The sequence below is a fragment of the Lycium barbarum genome, chromosome 2 (genome assembly GCF_019175385.1).
Source record: "Lycium barbarum isolate Lr01 chromosome 2, ASM1917538v2, whole genome shotgun sequence".
Classification (NCBI taxonomy): Eukaryota; Viridiplantae; Streptophyta; class Magnoliopsida; order Solanales; family Solanaceae; genus Lycium; species Lycium barbarum.
The window spans coordinates 134,382,357-134,408,023 of NC_083338.1; the positions used below are offsets into that span (position 1 = coordinate 134,382,357).

The following is a 25,667-nucleotide window of genomic DNA, read 5'->3' on the forward strand; positions in this document are numbered from 1 at the left end:
TGACTATGATATTTTCAAATAATTAGTATAATTTTCAATTATAAAAAAGCATGATACTATATGGTATTTTTTTATTTAATATTTTTGTATAGTATCTCATTAATAAATTTTAGTTCAAAGTGAATAAAATTGATATTTAAATTTATACCGATAATTAGAAATTTAGTTTGACCTTCAATTTCAAATATTTTCATTTTCTTAACAAATAAGTACAAAGAGGCAGTATTATTTCTATCCCAATTAATGTGGCACTTTTTTTAGTCCATCCTAAAAAAATCATCTTTTTATATTTAAAATTAAATAAGTACTCCCTCCATCCCGTATTAGTTGTCATGTTTCCTTTTTTAAGCGTCAATTATATCAACTTTGACTAACGAAGTTGTATGTTTTCATCAAATTGACATGAGAAAAGTTGCAACTTGTAGTAATTTTTTAATATCTAAATATGAATTATAAAATATTTGAGTTGATCTAATCAAATTTAGCTTCAAAATTTAATCAAATTGACATTTGAGAAGCGAAACATGATTAAGAACGGAGGGAGTATAACTTTAAAATTCTTATTTTATCTATAATCATACAAATATCCAAAATTTATTTTAGATCATAAATTTTAAAAGTCATTTTCCCCTTAAATTTCGTATAAATTAAACAATATCACATAAATTGAGCGATGGAGGCAATATTACTTTTGGTACTCAAACTTAAATTTGATCTTGCAATTGTTTTTCTAAACCACCCTTTCCGAGCATTGTGGAAGGGGTGGCCAAGAAATGGATACACACAAAAAAAAAAAAAAAAAAGACGAGTGAGGTAAACAAAATTCAAAGGCAACGGGCAGAACAAATAGCTGCCCGAGGCATTTCAAGTAGTCGAAGATGCGAACAAGTGTAGAGATTCATGGCTGACAATAATTTCGCGGGCAGAAAAACCAACGGGCAGGGGACATAACTATCTTGTTATAAGATATTTTGAACAAGAGGCTCATATTGGACGAACCCACTGTTCACCTGTATCCAATGGCTAACGAGCATTTGATTTTTATTTAAATTCATTTTGATTTTATATTTTGTTTCTCAAATCTGATCTTAATTGTACACGTGGCTCAGTCGCATGTGAGACTTAAATCTTCTTCTTCTCTGTCCCTTAGATCTATAATAATATATTCATTCCTCTAGTTGCCCATAACTTCAATCTTTCACATCGGACCCATTAAAGACATGGACATCAGGGAACATTCATGTCATGCAGACTTATGCACATGCACGTTTAGACTTCTGATTGGTCGAGGAGCCATTTGTTAATTTAACAGGTGTCTTTTTGTTTCAAAATTAAGATACTCAATTATTGAGATTTGAGATGTAAAATATTGAGGTTGCATTGTAAAACAAAAACACGATTAACAAGAATTCTCAGTTTTAACGTGGTTATGACTGAAATTGAGAAAGCTAAAAATAAAAAAAAGCCTTCGTCCGGAAGATGTTTCGTTTTGTTACGTTTAGCGTGGGTAAGTACTTCCAACAAGGAGAACATACATAGGAAAAATATTGAGGGAAATTGACTAAGTATTTCCAATAAGGAGAACAGGAAAAATATTGAGGGAAATTGACATGAATAAACGCTGCTTATTCGGAAAAAAAAATAGCTGGCAAATATATAATATAAATTATGCATATTGCCTAACGAGTATAAATATTTTTTAACGTAAAAGATCACTTAAGTTAACCAAATGACATAGTAAAATTACCTAGTTTCCTTTTATCACAATAAAAATTCACTTAATTATTGCAACCAAAGACTGACTTAGCATTGTTTTTAATTTTAATGATTTATATGCCTGAGGATAAAAATCACTTTAACTTAGGTAGCCACAAAAATAAAAGTATCTTGGAAGCTTGAATTATATTTCACCATTTTATAAAGATTTATGCATATTGGGTTAGTAAAGGTTGCATTCAAGTCACTTACATTAAGAGGCTTACCTGGAAGCTTTATAGCAGCTTTAAGAGATGGTAGGAACCAAAACTGAAAAAATCCCTCATAGGGATGGTTCAAACCAGTTTCGAATATGGTCCTGTATATTTTAATGCCTATTCTAATTGTTGTCTTTCATTTAGACGACGTCTCTTAATCATCTGATTTAATTTAATCTCATTGCATAGGGATAAGCCTTCTTGAATACAAGTAGAGTACCTATCAACTTGCCATAAGTGAATTCATCATAATTGATGCTGGTTTCTCTTTTTTTAAGACTTTCTAGCTCTTTCTGCAAAAAGACTAGGTAATCCGTCCATAAATTTGAACTTTCAATGAGTGTTATTACACTCAGGTAATTCCATGACCCTACTAAGGAATACATCCTTATACCACTTGAATGAGGTAACGGTTTTACACCTCAAATTCTGAAGCATAATTCTAATATTTTCACTATTATCAAATCATCTTCCCGATAATATAGCCAAAGAAGTTGTTCTAATATAAGAAGTTTAAGAGAAAAGGTAAAAGATAGTTTTATTTCATCAAACGCTAAATCAAATTAATTATTATGTTATCATCCTAAAAGTCACACGACAAGACTACCTAAAAGCTAATAGATGAAAAGGAGAAGTTCCAACTTAGCTTAAATTCCATAATTAGGAGTAGATTCTTAAGAATCTGCCATAGAACAATCTAGAACTGTATAATTATGGAAAAGACAAGGATCATTATAATTTATATGTAATGTATAATTGTCCACGAATTCTTATGGTAACTCCCTTTTCCTAAAAAAAATCATGTCCGACGTTCCACCTTACTTTCGGCACGGTTATGTAACGATAATCACATTTTTATTTCGTTTTTTGGTTATGTTTCTATAAACTTTTTCGAATATTAGTAATCATGATTTATAGCAATTTTTACACATGTCAAATTATATTTTGTTAGATAAATGTAATATTAATGTATTATTTGTTAACTCTACTTGATAGTTTGTCATTCTTTTCGAGACATAGAAAATACATCCTCTGTTTTACTTTACATGGCTTATTTTAGCTGGATATAAATTTAAAAAAGAAATAAAGATATTTGAGAGTGTGATCTTAAATATTTCATAAAAATTTATGACTATAAAATGGATCTATTGCTTCTGTAACATTCTACAAATTTGTTTTCAATTTTATATTTTTTTTATAAGAAAATTTATTTTTATACAAGAGATATGAAGATAACATATAAGAGATTTTGAAGTCTTTTTTTTCTATTCAAATTATAATGAACTATGCTCACCAATTTCCTCTTATAAAAGCATGTCTTTAAGGGTAAATAAGATATTAAATTTAAATTATTTATAAATATAAAAAAATGTAATAACTTTTAAACTGTGTAAAAATTAGTATCACATAAAATGTAACCGGGAGAATGTCAATCATTTCTTATTTTAACTACAACAAATAACAAGGAGGTGGGGGAACTTAGAAGCACATTAAAATAATCAAAATGTCAATGGAACTATCTGGAAAGGAATGGAACAATGAAGTGAAAGGTCCCATAATGAAGTGAAACTTTTCCTACGCACTCAAATAAAATAGAGGAAAAGTTATAGAAGACGGTGCCAAACTGATAAAGACGTGATTAAATTAATTAAAGCCTTAACACCTTGATAATTAACTACTGTATTATTCGTACGAAAGTCTCAACTGGAATACCGTGGCTTCGTATTACCCGTCCACGTGGTACCCAAATAGAAGCTTGTCTCTATCATGGTCTCTACTTTCTACTCTCCATAGAACCAATCAAAGTCAAGTAGCTAGTTTTGGAAGGTTGGAAGTGACAAAGAGGTAGGTATTGTTTGGTATTTTGTGACCATTGGAATGGATATTCTTGCTACAGTATCATAAATGGATCTTTTATGTCTTTTTTTCATTTATAAATTTGTAATATACACATTTTAACGATAATTGCCAGTATAACATGGTTGGAATTGTACAAGAAAAGCATTTTGCTAGCAGAAGATGGTCAGTTTTAGAAGAAAAAATAGTAGCGAATGATGGAGCAATCTGTAAATTTATAAAAGAGTTATGATAAGTCTATAGGAGTAACACTATTTTATATGACTTTAGGTTTATTTACTATATCCTGCTATGAGATTTTGTAGTGGTTGGGATTATGTATACATGGCAACATACAGTTTGACACGTGTCGAAACAGTATTAGGACACGTAGCGGAGGAAGATGAAACGTTTCCCGTTACAATATTTAATACAAGTAAGAAGCCCCGGTTGTATCCGGAGTCAAATTACAAGGGAAAGCCACAACGGGTAATTAATAGTGGAATAACGTTACAAGACCGGACCTAATCTGAAACAAACATTACGATTTAGAATTAAAGGCGATATTCATTGCTCATTATTAGGATTTAAGGTGCATGTATTTGTACTACAAAAGGAGCTTAACAGCCCAAAAGAAGGATCATCGAATAACATCGATTGCACACTATTCTTACAAGCTTTACTATTCACATTTTCTTTTAAACTGCTCTTTTGCTCCGGATTTGTATACTTGTTCTTAGAAAGTTTAGGGGCTTTACAGTTCCACCGGTGCAAACCTATCAAAGGATTTGCTTTCATAATCATTCAAGCCTAGGATCAATTACTTTATATTTAATTTCTTTTAGTCAATTAATTCATCTATTATCATTTAAATTGGCTTATTTTCACTACTTATAACAAAATCAAATCACGTATCCTTTAAACCACTAAACAAATTTAACTGTTCTATTTTTAGGGTTAACAATTTGGCGCCCATCGTGGGGCTAAGGATAAAAGTGATATTGTTTTGTTGCTCTAACTATCAAATTTACAATTCTTAAATTTTTTGTCACCAGATAATTCTTGAAAGATGGCCAACAATGGGAATCAAGTTGATGGAGTCTCAAACAACTCGAGCACTCATAAAAGGGATCAAACGAGTGGCGAAGATCGGAACCGGAACGAGCAAGTTCCAATCTCACCACGAGGATCCAAGCACACTGGAGAAGACTTCATTCCAAATGATGATCATGAAGAAGAAGTGGTTGCAAAAGCGAATCCAGAGATAGCGAAAATATTAGAGATATTAGGAAAGCAACAGAAAGCCATTACTGACTTACAAACAGAAAGAGGCAGCAATGTTGGAGGTAATCCACCTAATACGGAGGTGCAACAAGGAGATGACGAGTTTCTCAGAGAATTCGCAATCCGATTTCAAAATGAGCATATGTTGCTTCTAGTTGTTCCAGACGAATGTGCAGTAGAGGCATTTGCTAAATGGTTAAAACTAATGAGTTCGAGTGCATCATTAAAGTTGAAATAAAACCTATTGGAATTTCCTGCCACAACATGGGCAGACGTTTATAATAGATATGGGTCAAAAATTCAAGTGGAAGATGATCAGTTTGGACTGTCAGCTGGGTCTACCGGCCGGAGTCAGAATTATGATTGACCAAGAAGGACCTCGGAGTCAGACTCTATGTTTGGAAAGGACAGGTATCAACCGTATGAAAACCAAAAAAGGCCTCGGTCTCGATCAGAACAGAGTCGGGGAAATCAATATGAAAGGCCAGTTCCCGATAGGAAGAATGATTTTGGTCAAAGCAGACGAGGGTTACAACCTAAGACGGCTATAGTAGATTTGGTTACAAGTAAAATTGAAAACCCAAGGCTATCAGAATACAATTTTAACATTGATTTGGTGGAATTGATTGTGATTATAGACAAGATAGATGGTTCGAAGTGGCCCAGACCGATGAGAACGGATCCAGGCCAGAGGGATATGAATTTGTTTTTCTATTTTCATGGAAGTCATGGTCATAGAACGACTGATTGCCGGCACCTCAGGGATGACGTTGCTAGGTTATTAAAGGATAGTTATTTAAGAGAATTTTTGAGTGATAGAGCTAAAGATAACTATGGGAAGCGCAGGGATTCAGTTAAGCATGAACCTCAGATTGAGCCCCTTCATGTTATTAACATGATAGTTGATGATTGCAGGGCAACTTCAGAGGAAACGGAAGGGTGTCAAAGTGACGTTTTCAGCCGGCAAGTACATCTGGGCACTGGGTTAGCCCAGAACTCAAGATTAGGTCATTGAACTGCTTAGGAGGCATGTTGATTGCTTCGATTGGATGCGTCCGGGAAAAGCAAGGATTTTATTTCTGGAGGTGATTTCAAACAGAGTGAAAGAAGCAACAGGAGCTCTTGAACAAAAGGAGTCAGAATGGGTGGAGACGGGAGACAAGAGTATAAGGAAAATTTCTCCTCGCTCTATTTATGTGGTGTTTAATGCGTTAATAAATAACATTGTGGTCTCGGGAATAGCGGTGATTCCAACGAGCGCAGTTAACATTATTCAATGGGGAGTCATCCAACAATTGACTGAAATGGGAGAAATTGGGTTTCCGGTGATGAAGCCATCAAGTTAGTCCGGTACAGAGTTGTGGAACTGTCGGTGGTTACCAGATGGAGTGAAGTGAGGGAAGGTTTGAAGTGGTAGATAGAGATATGGATTTTAAAGTTGTGTTGGGGAAAACCTGGATTCAAAATGCAAACATTGTAATTTCAGCCCCCCTTAAAAGGCTGGAGTTCCAAACGATGGAAGGGCGGAGTATGTCCTGGCCAAAAAATTTAGTGAGTGGAGCAAGTAAAGAGAGAAAAAAAAGGCATGAAGCAATAAGGAAGTTCAGAGAAACGGACAAAAGAAGAAGTTTGAAGAATGGCTTATTAAACCACAGGGAAGTGTTAAAATCTTTGAAACATGCAAGAATAAACATTTCAAATTAATGGAGCAATTATGTGTCTCAGAAAAAGTTTTTAATTTTTGCCGGATTGAAAGGGAGGAATCAGAATGAATTTCCAGCAAAAGGAGAATCGGGAGCTAAAGAAAAGAAGCGCTCGAAAAATTTAAATAACACGAGCTGCACTCCTTTTTCCTTCAACCGATTTTTGTCCCTATATATAGAGAAAAGAGTTTTTCCGGCAAGGTATTTAATGAGGCAACAACAAATGTGTTACTTTAAAGGAAGATTGCAAGAAAAGCGTTCCCTGAAATTTAAGTTGGAACAGTAATAACAATTTTGAATTCTGAAATTGTAAAAACTGGGGACTGTGGTCCAGATTCCAAGTGAATCAATCAAATTTGTTCGATTACAATAAACTAGTTCCTCAAAATCTTAACTTACAGTTGTAAGAGAATTGTATTATTAAATAGACTCTTTGGATCAAAGTGATGATTGATTGATGATTCACGTTCAAATCTTACACAAAATTATAAATTTGCTCTCAAGCAAATAATGCCCAAATGAATCGGAGACGTCTAATTCATCAGCATAATTATAAAGCCTTATTAAAAAAAAAAAAAGAGGTCGGATGAATTGTTCCTGACCCAAAGAATGTAATGAGGTGATAATTAAACCCACAAACATAAGGGTACATAAAACCTGATTAAACTAAATCCAGACACATTAAACTCCAATAAATTAGGGTCCAAAGAATCAAAATCCAAATGGGCCGAAAAAGTTTAGTCTGAGTAATGTTGTTTAGACCGGGATTTAAGATTGGTCCGGGGTTCAGTCAAAAGGTCAGTACAAGAGCTCAAATTGTAATAGCATGACAACAAAGAAATGGATTTTTTCAGAGGCAACCTATTTGGGTAAGTGTTGAGACGCTCGCAAAAAGTTTTATTAAGGCAAAGAAGCATGCTACGTCTTTAAAGTAATGAGAGTTCGTTTTCACACTCGGGACTTCCAAGAAAAGTATTGTTTCTTATTAAAGTTTTTATAAAATATTTCGTAACGAACAGGAGACAGTATCTGAGGAATTTTTTGTGATTCCCGGATAAATCCAGACAACATTCTTTATGTTTTTAATTTCAACATCGTTCACGGTCTTAGTTTTTTTCATTAGAATGTTAGAGTTATTTCTGGAATAATGCATAAAAGATTATAATAGAATATGCAAAAAGTCATATAGAAATTTAAACTAAGAGTGAGCTTGCTGAGTACGGAAAAATTTCAAGGCAAATACAAAGGAAGGTTAACTTCCAAAAGAATTCCTATTCAAAAGTGCCTGGTACAAGAGAAAAGCTCCTCATACACAGTCAAGGTAAAATCAAAACCTACGGGTTACTTGTACTCTGAATTCGGCATGGATTTGGTAAAAGAAAAACCTACGGGTTACTTCTACTCTGAATTAGACATGGATTTGATAAAATAAAACTTACGGGTTATTCTCCCAATCTGACATGATTGTGATGAGGCTTCAGATTAGTTTCCTCTTCAAACCTCTCTGGAACCTTCTGCGAGGACGAGCAAGAACAATTTAACGAGTTCATCAGTAGAAATATCATGAAGAGCATCAAGAAACTGAACTTCTTGAATGTTCTCTTCTTTGGTTGTTGTCCAATGACCACGCCTAAGTTTACCGTTGAGAATCCTGAAGGGCAAAGAAGGTCATAGTTAAAGGTATGGTGTTTCAAGAAAGCGATGAGGATGTATGTCTTAAAGGACGGATAACAAGAAAAAGCATGATGTTATAAAAGTATACAAAGACAGTTTGTTGAAAACAATTCTATCATATTGCAATTCAAAACCAGTTAAAAATCCCTGTGTAATTACTATTCAAGATGTGACAAGGTAATAGTAAAAACTAGTAAGTATTTGAAGCAAGTGAATAGGAAATTAAAAACATGCAAAAGAAAGTAAAGAGCAAATACGAAATCTAATTGTTCGAAGTTGTTTCAACGGCAGGCAGTGATCCAGAATCTTCACTCTCTGGCTCATTCATCTCAGGATCCTGGATATCCTCGAGAGCCATCTCTGTAGCTTCCAAATCAATTTCTGGTTTAAGGAGCGACGTGGAAGGATCAAACTTAGGAGCACTCACCTCTTCAAGCGTATTTCTCCTAGTCTCCAGAATAACCAAGTCACGTTGGAGCCGTAATTTCTGACATCGGACCCTAAAATGATCACCGAAAACCTCCAACCTGAGAAGTTGACCCCGGATATTATTCAAATCATTCTCAAGCCGGGAAGCTTTGTTCAGAATTCCTACATAAGAGGAAGTCAGAATTTGAAGAGAATTTTTCTGATCTTGTAGCGAGTTGGCCCCGTCCTCCAAATGCATTCTCAATGAAGCTTTAAGGGAATCTGAGTCCTGCATCTTAGCCTGCAACCTCTCCACTTCTGCTTAAAGGCGATCATTATTGTAACACCTCGTACATCCGGGTTAAGATTTGTCTTATAAGATGGGGGTATAATGAACCCAATTTGAGTAGTGTATAAATGGTGTTTGAAACCCAATCAAGACATGAGAAGAGTCTTTGGGCAAAGCAAAGTTGAAAACCACTCTACGGGGCATGTTTGCAAGTGAGTTTATAGAAGGTCTTACTTCCAATGACCATAACCCCATTATTAATTTGGAATTTGGGAAAACTTCCTTGACGAAAGTTGTAGATAATTGAAATACCTTTCCAACCATAGGTCGTGGGCTCACAGGTGACATCGGGATAGGGATATATGGACGTTTTAAGACAGGAAGGTCCCAACCCGATTTCAAGTTGGGTCAAACCCATTTCCCCTTGGTATTTAAGGGAAATGTTAACCCTAGCAGCCCATTTTTCCCATAATTTCAGATCTTAGAGAGAGAAAGTGAGAGAGAGGAGAGTTAGAGAGATAAAGTAGAGAATCAACCAAGTTTAAGGCCTCGAATCCCGAGGCTCGTGAAGGATAAAGTGTAGTACAGGTTGTTGCCGTCATTCTAAGCTAAAGATCGAACTTGGGGATGTTGATTTCGTGGTGACTACTCATAAAAGGTAATGTTTCTACTCCCTAATCATTTATAGTTGTGAATTGATGAATTCTTGGAAGAAAAATAAATGGGTTTGATAGAGAGAATTATATGAACTATGCTAGAGTTGTTGGATTGTTGACTTGGGATTGTTGTATTCATATGGGTGATGAAGAATGATGTTAATTACATCTAATTGAGATTGTAGAAGTAGCTAGAAGTAATAGAATGGGGATTGGGTGAAGAAAACACCATTAATGAGGGTTATAGAGCTTCATACCCACCAAGTGTTTGATAAAATGCTTAGATGAACAAAGCATGGATATTGTTGCTAATATAGAATCCCTATGACCTGTATTGCTATAGATTGAAGTTGAAGGGATTGAAGGACATTGTGATACGCTCAAAAGCGGGAAGTTAAGGTATGTAGAACTTCCATCCACATGTGGGAATCTCTACGTTCTTCCCCATGATCCGTTTCGTAAAATCCATGAAGTTCGAATCCTAGGGCATTAAACCCAACATATTGGTAGCCCAAAATTATGTATGTATGTACGTGAATTTTGTATCTATGTTCGTTATTGTATTCCTACTCTTCCATTACGGATATTAGGAATCCTAGCTTAATCCATGAATCATGAATTCTTCCTCATGTGTTCTCATTATGTTCATATGAAACTTATGATTTTATTTTGCAAGTTACAACCATGTTTTCAAGTCAATTACACATATATGATTATGAACTATTGTTATTACTCATGAATCAAGAATATGTTTACAAGCTATTTCATGAAACCATGTTTATAAGTTATTTCGTGAAATCATTATTACAAGATAAGTACAAGTTAATTCACGAAAATCATGGGCTTCTTAGCCAACTATATTATGTTAATGTTTTTGGGAGTTGCACGAATTACCGAGAAGGCTCAGATAGCCTGAAACTATGTAGCCACCATAGGACAAGGATCGCTCCGCCTAGTTAGGACGATACCTTAATTTTACACTGAATGGATCCATCAGGTACGTTACTACCTTATACCCTGGCAAGGTATAGGGGCTCAACTGGTCCGGCGAGGTACCAGACTCCACGTTCCCACGTGGTGATATCATATGTCGGTTTATGAAATGCTCTCCCTACTTATCATGTTTTTACTTATGTTTATATATATACAAATGCACTCATGCTCATGTTCATGTCCAGGTTTTCAGTTTCAGTTCTTATCATGTTATTCCATGTCCATGTTGTTTCTTTCGGTTGCTTTACATACCAGTACATTCAATGTGCTGACGTCCCCTTTTATTGCCCGGGGGCCTGCATTTCACGATGTAGGTACGGATTTACAGGACGACGCTTCTGCTCATTAGGATTTGCACGTACCAGCTTATTGGTGAGCCCCATCTCATTCGGGGTTTAGACATTGTATTTCTTTATTTAGTTTTGAATCTAAAGGTATGCTGGGGGCCTTGTCCCAGTAAATATGTTTTCCAGTCAGACTCATGATAGAGGTTTCATACACTAGACAAGTCAGTTATGTCATGTCAGACATTTGGAGTCGTATAGCCATTTTGGCTCACTCATGTTTAAACAAGTACTTTATTAAGTATTATGATTTACTACGTTTTATAAAGGCTCATCATGCATTCACGTTATATTCCGCTTATGTTATGTATCATGATGATTCAGCAGGCCATATGGTTCGCTCGGTCATATGCAGTCAGGCACCGAGTGTCGTGTTACGTCCAGGCCATGGTTCGGGGCGTGACAATTATCCTCTTGAAGTTTGACTTCCCGGCGGGAAGGAGCAAGGGAACGTGTAAGCTCAGAAGTGGAAGTGGCAGTAATGTGACCCTGAAAACACGATTGTTATTAAGGTTACCCAGAGAAACTGGGGACTGGTGGAAAATTCATAAAAGATAATGAAGTAAGCACCTGGAGGAACAGATTGGCAAGGTGAGTAAGGGAGGGTTCTGGATTGGCGATCGGAGGCTTAAGACGCGGAGACGAACCCGAGGTTTCGACTTCAACCGGAGGAATATAGCTTATGTGTGATAGCTTGCAGACTAGAGGAGTTGGACTTTTTTTGCGTTGGTTGGAGAGAGGAATCTTGGATTCACCCGACGCTTTGCTAAAATCATCAGGCAATGGATTCGGGACACCTTCAGCCTAAGACTATTCGTCGTCATCATCAATTAAAACTACTTCGGGAGTAGCCTTTTATTGAACTTTACACCAAGTCTCCATGAGCACATGACGGCTGCGCACCCTGGAGCAAATTCCTACCAAAGAGATGGATGCATTTTTTGTTTCGCGCTTTTGGCTAGAAGAAGCAGCCTTGACGATGTTGGAAAGAGTGGATTTCTGAGTATGGACCTTTTGGGGGGTAAGCCTCCACACCGGAAGGCCTACATAGAGATAACAAAAAGCATTATCAAAATTAAAAATGATGTCATAAGAAATCTTTAAGATCATGAGGAGAAAGACTTACCATGGTTCTTCCCTCTTCACTAACTGGATGGCATGCTCTTCTAGGATCGAGTTAGGTCGGGAGAAGCACTCAGTAGTGCTACTACCCACTCAAAGATCCCGACCAAGAGCTCAGGTTCGACAGGGACCGCTGAAAGAATAAAATATAACCTAAGAGAGAAATGCAAGAAAAAAACAAACAAGGCTTGTTAAAAAACTTACGGGTTGGATTCCATGCCTTCAGAAACGGTTTAGGTTCAAACCGGTAGAGATGACTGGTCCGGATCCTAATAAAAAGGTGCATCCGGTCACTACCATAATCATTCTCAGGATTAACAAGGCAACATCTTCCTTAGGGGTAAAGATGAACTAACCCTCTTTGGAAAACCCCAGGGACGTAAAGATGCATTAAGTGGTCAAGAGTGAATGGAACATCGGCTTGATCGCCCAGAAGTTGGATGCAGTAAAAAAGATGCCAGATTTAAGGAGCGACTTGGCCGATACACACTCGATATCAGCGATAGAAATCCTTGATTATTTGAGGAAGAGGGAGCCCGAAACCTATCGCGGAGGGATAGGTGAAAGTCATGGAAAAAACCCTTTGAGTGGTGGTTCATCCTGTCATTAGGATTGACAACATCAATGTCAACTTGAAAAGTGAAGTTACAGTCAGTATGAACTTTAGGGATAGTCTCGGCGGTGATAAACGACTCAACCCCTTCAACAGATTGGTGGTGGCTAATAATGCCAAAATTATCGTAGTATTTGAAACCCACGGGTAAGATGTCTGCAGCATGGGATTGTAAATTAATTTTTTGACTGGTGGGAGAAATTGGAGCCTTTCCAGAACGACGTCTAGGAAATGGAGTATCGTTATGAGAAGCGTGGTTAGGTGATGAAGAAGGAGTTGACATTGTTAGGATTTTGCGGAGAAGAAAGAGTTGCAAAAGCAAAAGTTTTGTTCGTTTAAAAGGAAAGGAAAATAGTTTGGGATTGATTTCTTGCCTTATTTATAATTCGGATGGGGGAGATGAAGCATTTGGTATTTGAAAGGTCACAACTTCCAAAAAGGTTGCAACTTTATGTCAATCGTTTAGATTGAAGAGTCGCCGGCATTTTCAGTAGTCGCATTGATTATGAATTTGACGGTTGCTTTTTTTGAATGAATCAATGGGGTGATTTGTTTTCCCGCCATTAAATAGTAGCAAAACTGGAATGATTTCAAATTCACTCTCCGGTATTCATTCATCTTACCGGAGAGTGGGGGTGGACAACCTGTCTACATGGAAAAATACAGCTTGACACGTGTCGAAACTGTATTGGGACACGTGGCGGAAGAAGATGAAACGTTTTCAGTTACAGTATTTAATACGAGTAAGAAGCCCCGATTATATCCGAAGTCGAATTATAAGGGAAAGCCACAACGGGTAATTAATAACGGAATAACGTTACAAGATTGGACCCGGTCTGAAGCAGACATTAAGATTTAGAATTAAAGGCAATATTCATTGCTCATTATTATGATTTAATTACTAGTTAGAAGGTCCATGTATTCGTACTATAAAAGGAACTTAACAACCCAAAAGGAAGAACATCGAATAACATCGATTGCACACTATTCTTACAAGCTTTACTATTCACATTTATTCTTTTAAATTGCTATTTTGCTCCGAATTTGTATACTTGTTCTTAGAAAGTTTAAGGACTTTACAGTTCCACCGGTGCAAACCTATCAAAGGATATGCTTTCAGGATCATTCAACCAAGGCTCAATTGCCCTATATTTAATTTCTTTTAGTCAATTAATTCATCTATTATCATTAATTAACTTATTTTCACTGCTTATAACAAAATCAAATCATGTATCCTTTCGAATTGCCCTTTTTTTGGGGTGGTATTTAAATTTTGCCCCTCATATTTGTGGTCTTTAAATTTTGCCCTTCGGCTAAAACCCATAGGTTCCGGGTTCGAACCCCCGCTCAGTCAAAAATTTTAAAAAAAATTGCAAAGCAGAGTTTAAATTTCGCTATGCCCCCTCCGGCAGACTTTTAGTCATGTTTTACTAAAAGTCTGTCGGAGGGGGCAGACTTTGCCTTGAAGCATATATATGTATTTTTTTTTAACTTTTCAAGGTAAAAACTTTTAGTAATGCCTTAACTAAAAGTGTGCCCCATAAAACATAACTAAAAGTATGCCCCATAAGGCGTAAGTTTTCCTTAAAGCATAACTAAAAGTTTGCCTTATAAGGCAAAGTTTAAATTTTGCTATGCCCCCTCCGGCAGACTTTTAGTTGTGTTTAACTAGAAGTCTGTCGGAGGGGGAAGACTTTTAGTTGTGTTTAACTAAAAGTCTGCCCCCTCCGGCAGACTTTGCCTTGAAGCATATATATATATATATTTTTATTTTTTTTATTTTTTTTATTTTTTTTTACTTTTCAAGGTAAACTTTTAGTTATGCCTTAACTAAAAAGTGTGCCCCAAAGACATAACTAAAAGTATGCCCATAAGGCAGAACTTTTCCTTAAGACATAACTTAAACTTTGCCTTATAAGGCAAAGTCTATGCCTTAAGAAAAGTTCTTGCCTTATGGGGCATAATTTTGTTATGCCTTAACTAAAATTCTGCCCCATAAGGCATAACTAAACTATGTCTTAGGAAAAATTCTGCCTTATGGGGCAGACTTTTAGTTATGCCGGATCCGGCATAACTTTAGCTTTTCCTTAAAGATTGTATGCTGGATCCGGCATACACTCCCCCAGTCTTGCCTTGCGAAATTATTTTTTTATTTTATGCCTGAGCGGGGGTTTGAACCCAGAACTTCATGTATTCGCTCACTTTTCCAAGCAAAGGGCAAAACTTAAAGACCACAAATATGAGGGGCAAAATTTAAAGACCACAAATTTGAAGGGAAAAATTTAAAGACCACTCCAAAAGAAGGGCAATCCGCGCAAAAAAATGCCTTTAAACCACTAAATAAATTTAATTGTTCTCTTTTTAGGGTAAACAAATTCATAGCAAGGATATGGCCGATTTTCTTTAATTGTTCAATATCCCAATCTTTGCATGGGATTAATTAATTTTTAAATTAGCATTTAGAGTTGGTTAACGCCCCAAATCACATCGAGAACTATAGTAATTTTATGGAGGAAATGGGTCCATTAAGTTTTAATTAGAATCTTATAACATATTATAATAATATATGCCGAAAATTAGGAAACTACAAATTCCAATTACTAGCAGTAAATTGTTGAACAAAGTGTTTGCATTTGAAAAGCAAAAATTTCATCGGGCCCCCAATTTTGGTCACCCCATTTGTATTTTTTCTACTATTAATAAGTGAAAGTTTGCGGTACTACAAAGGGTATTTATGTAAATTTAGTGAAAGGGTATTTCTGTAAATGATCGGTCTACCACAGAACACGTGTACGTGGTATAATAAAAGGCTTGAGTTGGGTCAAAATTTATCATTTCCTATGCTGGCTCTTTTCCCCAACTTAACACCTGTCCCAATTTTTAACCCACGTGCACATGGTACATATTCTTGGTCCATTTTGCTTAAATTTTCTTCTTTTTCTTCTTTATTTCCTTGTCTTGGTGAATTTTATTTGTGGCTTTTCATCTTACTTGTTTTGGTGGGTTTTATTTGTGACTTTTCAATTTCTCACTTCACATAGATAGTAAAATGGAGTTTATCTCTTGTGTTGACTCTGATTTTTGTTTTCTCTTCCCGCTTGTTTTTAATCGATTTTATTTCTGACTTTTTGCTTGCTTGAGAAAAGGCAAAATTCTAGATATTTCCTTCTCTTGTGTTTTATTAGGCCATACTTGTGTTTCAATGTGAGTATAATTTTGGGGGGTTAGTGTTTTCTGATTTTGCTGAATTATTCTTTCTGCTGAAAATTTGTCAATTTGTGGTCCAAGTTCTCGGGTATGTGCTTTGTTTTGTCACAAAGTTATGTATTTCTATTAATGGTTGCGCAATTCCCATTTTACAAGTTTTTTAAATTGATATTTGCTCCACGTCTTGAAAGCAGTCAATACTCCGGCTATAAGAGGTAATTTCCGCCGCCATAATGCTATGTGTCCAGCTATATAATGCAAAACTATTTGTCTCCATATTTTATTACTACTTTTTATTTTTAATTTTATGGGTGTGTGCGCTGTAGGAATATATTAAATTTTAACCGTGACAAAAAGAATAGCTTAACCGAGTACTTTGAAAATTAGATGTCTGACAGAAAAAGAAAGACGAAGACACCCAAATGGAGAAAAATCTTAGGCGTCGTATTGCCTATAACGAAATGCCGTCTGATCAAAAGGCAGCACTTCTACAACGGCGTTGGGTAGAATATGCTGCGAGAAGGCATACTCTCTTACAAAATTCTACACCTAATTGGTCTACTCAGAAAAGCATGATTTCGGGACAACCTGCTCTGTTCATTAGAGACACACCTTCTTCTTCTCGGAATGGTTGGTTAAATCAAACTTCAATTTTACTTCAGAGCTGTATTTACGTTAGAACTTACAAAATTAAAATATTTCAGGTCGCAAATCAACACAGGCATGTTGTTGGAATATCAACCCGCTACCCTGCTGTCCTGCTATTTTAAAAAAGGACCCAAACTGTAGATTTTGCAGTGCTAAAAGATTTCAATATAAAACCCCAATCTTTTGTTGTAGTAATAGTTCAATAAGATTAGTTTCACACCGGCTACCTCCTGGATTAAAAAGTCTCTACTATGGCAACTCCGATGAATCCAATCATTTCCGTACTTATATTAGAACATACAATAACATGTTTGCATTCACTTCACTTGGAGTAAAGTACGATAAGGAATTGGCGCAAAGAACTCAAGGAATCTACACATTTAAAGTTCAAGGACAAATGTACCATTTTCTTAATAGCCTCACTATTACAGATAACAATCCAAGAAATTTACAATTTTATTTTTATGATAATGAGGATGATATAGTTAATAGAATGGCCTTTTTAGAAAACCTCAATAGATCTGTTATTGCGAAATTGGTGGATATTCTGAAAATTAATCCATACTCCGTTTTTCTAAAATCTCTAACACACATTCCAGACTTATCCAATTTCTACATCGCACTTAAATGCGATTCTACCTTGGACCAACGAACATACAACTTACCTAGTGTCTCAGAAGTTGCAGCTATATGGACTGACGAAGAATTGGACAGTCCTTCGTCTACACCGCATATTCGTGTTTACACCCATAGAAACACTAACCAACTGGTTCACTATTACTATGGTTGTTACGACGCATTACAGTATCCTTTGTTGTTTCCCTATGGTGAAAACGGCTGGCATTGTGGTATCCAAAAAGTTATACAAAAAACAAACTCCATCAGAAATCGTTCTTCTTGCAAACATGAGAACATTCCAAGTGTATCCAACATGTCTTCAACTGATGGATTTCTTAATATTGAAGAAGAAATTTTACAGAAAGAAAGACAAAAAAAGAACACTGTATCTTGCCGTGAATATTACTGTTACAAACTTCAAATTAGAGATGATGAAGAAAATGATACTTTACATTCTGGGAGAGTATTGCAACAATTTTCTGTGGATCAATACATAAAAGTGAAAACACAAAGATTAGACTTCTTGTTGTTCAATCAAGTCTTATTCTGAATTGAAGTATTAGCGGGACTTATTGATCTTCTAAGACTAGGAGAAAGAGAGGCCTCAAATATTGGCAGAAAAACATTCCTTCCTGCTAGCTTTACTAGGGGTCCTAGAGATATGCGACGTCGATACATGGATGCCATTGCGTTAGTACAACACTTTGGAAAACCCGATATCTTTCTGACCATGACATGTAATCCTTCATGGCCAGAAATAGAATATTTCCTACTACCAACTGATGAAATACAAAATAGACCCGATTTAATAAGCCGAGTATTTAAAGCAAAACTAGAAGAATTAAAATCTGATATAATTAAAAAAGGTATATTTGGAAAAGTTGCTGCTTTTATGTACTCTATAGAATTTCAAAAAAGAGGTCTTCCTCATGCGCATTTACTTATTATACTTGAAGATGAGTACAAATTATTGACGCCTGAGGCTTATGATAGAATTGTTTGTGCCGAACTACCGGATCCTGATACAAATCAATATTTACATTCTTTGGTTATTAAGCATATGATGCATGGGCCTTGTGGAACTTTAAATCCTACAAATTCATGCATGAAGAAAACGGAATATTGTAAATTTAAATATCCCAGAAGTTATGCCAATGAAACATCTAAAGGTCAGAATTCGTATCCAATATATAGGAGACAAGATACTGCAAAATTTGTAAAGGTTAGAACCCAATATCTTGACAATTCATGGGTAGTTCCTTACAATCCATATTTGCTAAGCAAGTTTAATTGTCACATAAATGTTGAAGTTTGTGCAGATATTAAAGTTGTTAAATATCTCTATAAATACATTTGTAAAGGGCATGACAAAATTGCATTCAATCTATAGATGAAATAAAGGAATATAGATCTGGCAGATGGGTATCGCCCCCAGAAGCTATGTGGCGTTTGTTTGCCTTTCATATCAGCGAGATGAGTCCCAACTTCAGCTACATCTTAAAAATCAGCAATTTGTCTCCTTTAAAACTACTATAAATCTGAATTCAATACTTAAAAATCCTAAAAATCGAAGAACAATGTTGACAGAATTTTTTTCAATGAACGAAAAAAATAAACACGCCATAGAACTTAACTTATTGTACAAAGAATTCCCAGAACATTTTGTCTGGTCAATGACTGATAAAATGTGGTCACGTCGAAGACAAGGTTATGTTATCCGACGTATTGTTAGTTGTTATCCAACAGAAGGAGAAAGATACTACCTTCGACTATTATTGATGAACATACGAGGACCAAAATCGTACGAAGATCTCAGGACTGTAAACGGAAAATGCTGCAGCACATTTAGAGAATGTGCAGAAAAAAAAGGATTGTTAGCTTCTGATAATAACTTAATTGAATGTATGCTAGAAGCTGCAAATTACCAAATGCCTTATAGTCTGCAACGTTTATTTGCCACACTATTAGTATATTGTAGCCCTGCTAATCCAAAAGGATTATGGGAAAGATTTGAAAGCTCCATGTCTGAAGACTTTACAACTATGCCAAACATACAAACAAAGAACATTCGTTATTTAGTTCTAACCCACATAAATGATATATTGCATTCAATGGGACAGAATATCAATGAATTTAAACTCACGTCAGAAAATATTACATCTTTTACATCTTCTAGAATAATGCAAGAGGCTAGAGACACCCATTTAGAAAGAAACATAATTGTAACTGAAGAAGATTTATTACTATATAAAAAACTAAATAAAGAACAAGAATAAGCATACATCACCACCCTTAATAGAATATTCTCAAATGAACTAGGAGCATTCTTTATTGATAGGCCTGGAGGAACGGGGAAAACATTCTTATACCGTGCTTTATTAGCTACTGTACGATCAAAGCGATTTATAGCTTTAGCCACAACAACTTATGGTGTTGCAGCTTCAGTGCTCCCTGGAGGACGAACTGCACACTCGCGTTTTAAACTTCCTATTGATATAGGTGAAAGTTACTGCTGCAATATAAGTAAATAGAGTTCACTTGCATTTTTAATTCAAGATGCAAAACTGATAGTATGGGATGAAGTATCAATGGCTAAGAAAAAACTTGTTGAGACTTTTGATTTACTCTTGAAAGATCTTATGGGTATAAATACACTATTCGGTGGAAAAGTCGTCGTTTTTGGAGGCGATTTTAGACAAACTTTACCTGTTGTGAAAAGCAGGGCAAAAAAAGATTTCATACATGAATGTTTATTGTATTCAAATATCTGGGATTATCTTCAAAAATTCCGTTTGACACAAAATATGCGTGCATGCGAAGATCTTGCATTCTGTGAGTACTTACTAAGAATTGGAGATGGAAGAGAAGAATTTAATGAACATGATAAAATTGAGGTTCCAAAATCATTTCTTATTCCTTTTACGAATGAGAAAGATTCATTAGATATTTTATTCAATATTGTTTATCCCAATTTAGAGATGCTCATGTCTGATACATCCTCCGTAACATCACGAGTTATCTTAACGACCAAAAATGATTTCGTAAACGAAATTAATCAAATGTTCATAGATGAGTTTCCTGCAACTGCTGTGACATTCATTGGAATTGATGAAACTGTAGAGCCAAAAGATCAAAGCCAGTTTGAAGATTTCCTCCATACTTTAAATCCTATTGGTTTGCCTCCTTATAAGTTAGTTCTAAAGCAAAATTGTCCAGTTATATTACTACGCAATTTAAATCCTTCTGAAGGTTTATGCAATGGTACACACTTAATTTGTTCTGATTTCAAAACTCATATTATTAGTGATAAAATTGCAAGTGGTGACAAAGGTAAACATGTTTTTATTCCTCGAATACCATTGTTATGTTCACAAGACGAAAAATTGCCTATTCAATTTAAGAGAACTCAATTTCCTATTCGACTATGTTTTGCTATGACTATAAATAAAGCTTAAGGTCAGACACTAGATTCCGTAGGAATTTATTTACGTGAACCTGTCTTTTCACACGGTCAACTTCACGTTATTTTATCAAGAGCAAAAAGTTCAAGCTGTGTAAAAATGTTAATCCGACTAGCAACAGTAGACGATCCTGATGACCATTCTACCTACAATATAGTATATAATGAAATTATCCATAAAGCATTCTCTTAGGACTTTCGAAAAGCTACCAACTATTGATATAACATATGTAAGTTATTAGTTGCATTTACATCCTTCATCAACCTTACTTCCTTTATCATGCTCTTCCATTGTTTACCCCACTTTAATTATTTTCAAGGGATAGAAAATGACACAGCGACTTGGTATACATGCAATCACTCCTAAAATATCAGACTGGACCTGTAAAGTACAACTTGTGGATATATGCAAACCAGGAGAAGGTTCTCACCGAAAGATAAAATATTTGAACATGATATTTCAAGATGAACAGGTATTTCCTTTTTCTAGCAAAATCAATTGTTTGTGTCTATCTATATATAATATTTTTGAATCAATTGCTTACATTGCCTATGTATATCTCTTTCGTTAATTCCTTATGAATCGCTCACAGGAAGACCAAATAAAGGCTATTGTTTACGGTGATGAAATCTCTTCTTATCAAGATATATTCAAATTGTTCCACACCTATTTAATAACGGGTGCGCGCATACAAGTGCCAAATTTGAGATATGAAAGACCTTTGCATACATTTGAATGGATTATCGACAAAAAAACCATAGTTGATCCAATTGAAAGATAGTCCAGATGAGGATGAATTGCCACCACCCACAAAGCTGAATCTTACGTCATTTCAAGACATCAACAATCAGGCCTCCCAGTCTACCAACCAACAGCTTAAGGATGCAGAATTTAGTATGGTTATATTACTTCTTTTCAGTTTAACTTTTGACACATTCATTTATTAAATACAAATTGTTTTGCCAATAGATATACTCGCAATTGTTGTCTGCTGCTTCCTGCCAAGGTTTGTTGTAAAAGTGCAGAAAAGATTGCAAGAACTCATTCTCATCGATACTGAGTAAGTGCATTCGTAAATTTTTCAAAATTCTTATTGTTTTACAATTAAAAATATATGACATATTTACCTTTTATTATGTAACTAGCAAACAAGCTTTCACCTTCACTCTATGGGAAGAAACTATTATTGAGGACGAAGGCAGGAAACTCCTTAGCCAATTCCAAAAACGTCCTATTATCTTTGTCAGGCGTATTGGGGTATCCAAGTACAATGGTAAGCTAAAATAGAAACATAAGTTTGTATTTCATAAATAAAAAATATTATTACAATTAATATAGATATATTACTTTGTACTTTGTTAAATAAAAGGTCATGTAATTAATGTAGGTACATCGTTGACAACGAGATTTAACACCACAATACAAATTGATCCCCCTTATTCCCAATGCCTACAATTGCACACATGGTACCGCATTACTCCAGCCTATATTGTGCTTGATTCTTCCTAATTATTATTATCCTAAAGTTTTTTAATTTTTTCCTTGAATAGGGTCGCAAAAAATAGAGAAATGCTTGCTTCTTTCAGTCTGAGAAGCACATCTGAATCTAGATCTCTTATCAGTGTTTCAGTAGATGAAGAAATAGTCCCAATTGCAAATGTTCAGTAACACAGCGACTTGGTATACATGCAATCACTCCTGAAATACCAGACTGGACCTGTAAAGTGCAACTTGTGGATATATGCAAACCAGGAGAAGGTTCTCACCGAAAGATAAAATATTTGAACATGATCTTTCAAGATGAACATGTATTTCCTTTTTCTAGTAAAATCAATTGTTTGTGTCTATCTATATATAATATTTTTGAATCAATTGCTTAGATTGCCTATGTATATCTCTTTCGTTTTTCCTTATGAATCGCTCACAAGAAGACCAAATAAAGGCTATTGTTTACGATGACGAAATTTCTTCTTATCAAGATATATTCAAACTGTTCCACACCTATTTGATAACGGGTGCACGCATACAAGTGCCAAATTTGAGATATGAAAGACCTTTGCATACATTTGAATGGATTATCGACAAAAAAATCATAGTTGATCCAATTGAAAAAGATAGTCCAGATGAGGATGAATTTCCACCACCCACAAAGCTGAATCTTACGTCATTTCAAGACATCAACAATCAGGCCTCCCAGTCTACCAAACAGCAGCTTAAGGATGCAGAATTTAGTATGGTTATATTACTTCTTTTCATTTTAACTTTTGATACATTCATTTATTAAATACAAATTGTTTTGCCAATAGATATACTCGCAATTGTTGTCCGCTGCTTCCCGCCAAGGTTTGTTGTAAAAGTGCAGAAAAGATTGCAAGAACTCATTCTCATCGATACTGAGTAAGTGCATTCGTAAATTTTTCAAAATTCTTATTGTTTTACAATTAAAAATATATGACATATTTACCTTTTATTATGTAACTAGCAAACAAGCTTTCACCTTCACACTATGGGAAGAAACTATTATTGAGGACGAAGGCAGGAAACTCCTTAGCCAATTCCAAAAACGTCCTATTATATTTGCTAGGCGTATTGGGGTATCCAAGTACAATGGTAAGCTAAAATAGAAACATAAGTTTGTATTTCATAAATAAAAAAAATATTATTACAATTAATATAGATATATTACTTTGTACTTTGTTAAATAAAAGGTCATGTAATTAATGTAGGTACATCGTTGACAACGAGATTTAACACCACAATACAAATTGATCCCCCTTATTCCCAATGCCTACAATTGCACACATGGTACCGCATTACTCCAGCCTATATTGTGCTTGATTCTTCCTAATTATTATTATCCTAAAGTTTTTTAATTTTTTCCTTGAATAGGGTCGCAAAAAATAGAGAAATGCTTGCTTCTTTCAGTCTGAGAAGCACATCTGAATCTGGATCTCTTATCAGTGTTTCAGTAGATGAAGAAATAGTCCCAATTGCAAATGTTCAATCACAACAGGACGTTAGTATAATTTCTATTTACATAATTCATAATTTCTGCTTGTACTTATCCTTATAATGAATAGTCTCATTTTCTTTTAACGCAAGGGCATTCCTTCTCCATTGAGGCAAAAGTATCACTTCCAGATAAACTCAAAAGTTGCTATGTTTTACTATGTCCCAACTGCAAACAAGAAGTGAGAAGTTCAATAAAAAGAAAGTTTTTGTGTATGACTTGTAAGCAACAAAATATGTTAATTCCCAGGTACTTTTATGTTACACCCCGTACTTCGGAGAAACACTGTTAAATTTGAATGTAAGAATGTCGAGTTACGACTAGGTAAAACAACTTTGGAGTATGAGGAATGAGGCATTATTAAGTATATTGTTTAAATAATGGATGATTATGATCTTGTAAGTCGTAATCGGGAAAGAGTATTTTAAAACACAAGAATATGGTCATTATCATGTATAATACGTGATAAATATCATGTATGGAGGGTTTCGGAATATTTCGAGATCGAGCAAGTTGAAGAAAATAAGTTCGACGAAAATTTGAGAAATGCTGGACAGATTTTTAGTCAACTTTGGAGGGGTATATCTCTATGCATATTTAGAGTTTTAAGGCGTTTCAAAAGCCTAAAATGAAGTTCGTCAAGTCTAGTTTATGATTCAACAAACCACTCATCGATAGGACGTCGGAGTAGAGAATTATAGACGCTACAAACTGAACTGTCGCGCAGAAACAGCACTGCTACAGTACGCTACAGCACTGCTACAGTACTGTAGCTACAGTGACGCCGTTTCAGCCCTTATAAAAAGGGGCAAACCCCCATTTTTATCATCTAAAAACTTCTCAAATTTTCCAGAAAATTCAGCAACAAAAAGGGGCCTAAATCTCACATAAAAGTGAGGATTGTGAGTGAAATTTCAAGCTACGAAGTACTAATCGAAGTCCGGGCAACGCATAATCACGAATATAATTTTGTTTGGAGTTAGAGGAGCATGGGAACAATAAGATGTTGAAGAATTTGCTACTTTCATAAAAATAAGGTAAGAATCAATTCCTTTTTCTTATGTTATGAAGGTTTGTTTGTGTTGTAGTATGTAGAAATGAGTAGAATTTATGGAAATATGGAAGTTTGCAAAGTGGGTGTGTATATATGTAAGTGGCCATATATGTATATTGTTGTATAGGTAATATGGGTTGAATTTTATGTTGTATTCTAGTTGTGGTTATGGTGGAATTCATATTGGAAATGGAAGTTGAATGACTTTGGTTGAGGTTGGAAATATGGAATATAGCCATGTGGTGTATAGAAGTAGAATGGAAATGGATTAATTTTGTTTAATGTGTTAGTTGTGTTGTGGTGAACCTTATGATGTAAATGAAGGTTAAATGGCTTAAGTTGGCATTGAATTGGAATGTAGAAGATTATGTCACTTTAGAATGATTTTGTGATATTATGGAAATGAAGTTGTTAAGATGTGAATTATGATTATGGTTGATGAAATTGGAAGATGGAAATATGTTATGGATATGTAGGTTGAATATTAGAAGTTTTGGATGAATTATGACTTTGGTGGAAAGTTTGTATATTTTGTATATCTTATGAATATTTTGTGAAAATGATATGAAATGCTTCCGAATTATGTTGTAATGATCTTGATTAGTAATGAATACGAGAATGTTGATATTGATTGGAAAATACGAAGTTGGAATGATGGCTATGACGTTATGTTGGAAAGATGAATAATTATGTTATATTGTGTTTTGTAGTGATTATTGTTGTTGTTGGTGTTGTTGTTGGGTTGTTGTTGATTGTTTTGGCCGAGTTAAATTC

The 25,667-nt window shown here is 35.1% G+C and overlaps 1 long non-coding RNA gene across 1 annotated transcript; it reads left to right on the plus strand.

Moving 5' to 3' along the window:
* The first annotated feature begins 22,986 nt into the window (after positions 1–22,986).
* On the plus strand, positions 22,987–23,724 carry LOC132622555 (uncharacterized). The gene is made up of 3 exons (XR_009575932.1): positions 22,987–23,226; positions 23,312–23,439; positions 23,556–23,724. It is a non-coding gene; the product is annotated as an uncharacterized LOC132622555 (long non-coding RNA).
* Positions 23,725–25,667: the final 1,943 nt, after the last annotated feature.